This window comes from Chrysochloris asiatica, unplaced genomic scaffold, assembly GCF_000296735.1.
Source record: "Chrysochloris asiatica unplaced genomic scaffold, ChrAsi1.0 scaffold00032, whole genome shotgun sequence".
Classification (NCBI taxonomy): Eukaryota; Metazoa; Chordata; class Mammalia; order Afrosoricida; family Chrysochloridae; genus Chrysochloris; species Chrysochloris asiatica.
In genome coordinates, this window is record NW_006408550.1 from 21,413,275 (window position 1) to 21,417,037 (window position 3,763).

Here is a 3,763-nt window from a genome sequence, read left to right on the forward strand (position 1 = left end):
CGAAAGCCTTTGTTGAAGAGGTGTAGCTAAAAGGAGGGAGCAAATAATCTGTCATTTCATGAACAGAGGACCCTAAGACCATCAACAGGGAAGAGTTATGAGTGGAGCATAGGTTCCTAACCAGAAAAGCATGACCACAGAGATGGTGGCAGAGGCAATGGCATAGAGAAACAGAACAGCAGAGAACTATCGACCCATGGACTGAGAAAGACAGCGTGCCTACAGGCAGGATGCTGACTTGCTAAATGTTACCTTTGATCATTTAAATGAACATATATTTTTAGTATGATATGTGTACACCCCCACAAAAAAAAGGAATAGAGGTAAAATTTATAATCATTACAATGGTTTATTAAATGTAAAACTGAGGATCTGCCCTATAAACTTTCACTCAATTCATAAAAGCTTTTAAAAAAATAAGTCTGCTCATTATCAGTAAAATACTAATAAAAGGTTCCTTTTACTCTTCAATTCATAGGTATTAATATAATAATCACTATTCTCTGGTGTGGCACTGTAGGATCAGTACTGGTCTATGTACAAGGCTAGCAGGTCAAACCCACCAGCTGCTCCTTGGAAATGCTGCACAGAGTCAGTATGAGTCAGAACCTACTCAATGGCACTTAACAATGACAACATTCTCTATAGAGAAGAGAGAGGTTAATGTACTGATGTGAAGCACAAAGCCCATAAAACATATTTTGCATTCTTTATTCATCAGCCTAATTTATTTCATTTCATATAGCTTTAGAGCTTGAAGAATCCTCAGCCTTCATCTACTCACCTTCCTCCTTTTATAGATTAAACCCAGAATCATGGCTTAGCTGGAACCTCACAATCTGTCTGAAGCTGAGCTGGTACTTGGGTTTTATTACTCCTTGGACAACGCTTTGTCCAATACATATCAATGTGTCTCTTTGACCTTGTTCCATTTTTTATCTTTAAAATGTACTGGCTCAGCTGTCATAAAGAAGAATAAAGGAAAAATAAAAATAAGTTAATACCCAAATTGGGAAATAATGAAGTTTCAGCTTTGATAATCGAAGACTACAAGGCATTAACTACATTGTTAAGTGCCACCAAATAGATACCAACTCATCTTGACCTTATGCATTATGTATCAATTGTATAGCTAGAGGCAAGTGCTTTGGAATTTTTAAATGCAGTCCTCATATTTTTTAATATATCTGAATCAAAATGGAAATTCTCGAGTAGACTTTCATTCTAGATCAATAATTTCAAACTATGATTCATAAGAAACTAATTTTAATAAATACCCCTTAAATTTTTTTAATAATATGAGTCAACCTATGTTACAAGTATACAAACACACACACACACATACACATGCGGGCAGACAGCCTTATCCAAAAGTATTGCCACCATGGTCCTAACTCATACATGCATGGGTTTATTCCAAACAAAATATGTTTGAACACATCTCTGAGCTCTGTGGATGGCTGCTCACAAGTTCTCTCGATAGTACAGCTGACCTAGTCCTGTTAGGACAGCTTCAATGAAAATGTTCAATCAAAAGAGTGCTTCAGAAGGGATCTGCTGAGCCAGTTACATTCAATGTAGAGCTTCAGGTCAGAGGGTTATGGTGACTGTTCTGTTGGGATTCCAAAGGGGGGCATCTTGATTGACAGATTTTTTTGAAGGGCAGAGGATGAGCACAGAAGCTTTTTGTGAAGACATTTTAAGAAAATCGAAAACTGCATTGATGAGAAAAAGGTCAAGGAGGTTGCACTGAGGAGTGTGTTTTTTTCCTTCCCATAATGACAATGCATTTGTTCATTCTTTGAGAGTAGCAAGGGCTGTCAATCAAGAATTTTGGACTCCATATATATATTTGAACCACCAGCCTAGTGGTTCAAACCAACCTTGAGGTTGAATGTTTATCTCACAGCACCACACCTGGTGTGGTATTGTGGGATAATGCACCGGACCACGAGGTCGGTTTGAGTCACAAAGTCAACGGTTCAAGCTCAGCAGCCACTCCTTGGAAACTCTACACAGGGTCGCTGAGTCAGAACCAACTCGATGGTACTTAACAGCAACAACTATATATATATGTATATGTATAAGTATAAGTATATGTATGTATGTATGTATGTATGTATGTATGTTGAGTTGAGTGGTGCCGTCAAGTCAGTTCTGACCCACAGCGACCCTATATAGGGTTTCCAAGGAGCCACTGGTGAGCTTGAACCACCAACCTTGCAGTTCAAACGGCTTTGAGGTCTGGCGCATTAACCCACAACGCCACAGTAGGACTCCATATATATGTATACATATACATATATATGTATGTACATAACCACAACCACCACCATTGCACATAACCACCACCACCACTATCACTTGTGAACTATAGGTTTGAAACTTTTGGAACTTCAATGTTGAGGCTAATGATACCTCCAAACAAGTTGTAAAGTAAACGTCAGCTAACATGTGCAGTGCACAGTTGCTGCTCAATACTTGTGGTTTTTCTGTTCCTTTTCTCTCTATGTTGTTGTTGTTGTGTGCCATTAAGTGTGTTCCAACTCATGGTGACCCTGCATAGGGTTTCCGAGGAGTGGCTGTTGAGTTTGAACCACTGACCTTGTGGTTAGCAGTCCAGTGCTTATCCTACAGCAGATGTTTATGAAGACTATCAAATCTGAAACCACTGATATCTAAGGGTTTTTATGTTTAATAAGTACTTTTCTTATGACTAGAGTAGTGTATAGGGAGATGTAGAGAACACGACAGAAATAGTTATCATAGAAGAGATAGGGTGAACTGACAACAAACTTTGCTAACTTGAGTTGCCAGCAAAAGATAACCAATTAATTCAGCCTCAACAAGACAGTGTCTCCTCCCCCCAGGTTATAGGAGTATCCTGAAAGTAGAGACTATTTCCTTAAACCTGCTGTCTCAGGAGAACACTCCACCAACAGCCATCTTTAACTCTAACACTTCACGTTCAGCTCTGCAGGCAAAGAAGCCTGTAGTCCTGAGCCCAGAGATAATGCCAACTCTTCAGATCAACATCAACAGAAGCATATTTAACTTGTCTTTGAAAAATAACATCGCAGACACACTAGAGACGTAATTTCACTGATTTCTTTTTAGTTTGTTTTCTCCTCTGATACACTCATCCTAGTGTGGTGCTGTATTATAAACACTGGACTGCTAACTGCAAGGTCAGCAGTTCAAACTCACCGGTTGCTTCTTGGGAACCCTAGACGGGGCCACTATGAGTCGGAATCAACTGGAAGGCACTTAACAACAACAACAACAACAACAACAGTCATCTATACTGGAATATGGCCAAGTGCTCTCAACTAGCAAAGAGTTCCTCTCTTCACAAAGTGGCCGCTGTTCAAGATTGTTTCTCTGCTAAAGTGTAATTAAGCTGGGTTTTCTGTCAGCAGTCATAAATGTCCATTAACATATAGACAAAGCACAGAATTTTTGTAAAATCCTAAGATGCTCTGGGAATTTGATACCAGATGATGGAGAAGCAGGTATTTACTCTTTGCTTAGCGACAGTCTCACCAGCTCTGTGACTCAGTCTTGGAAACCTCTCTTTGCCTCAAGGTTAATGCTTTCTGCTGTTTAATGAAAGGTTGGAGGTACAGGTTAATCCAGAAGAGCCTCAGCAGAAGGGCCTGACATTCTTCTGTAAAATCCGCATTGAAAATCCCATGGAGCACATCTCTCCTCTGACACCAAAGAGGTCTTCAATGAGTTGGAGTCAACTTGATACTGGATACTG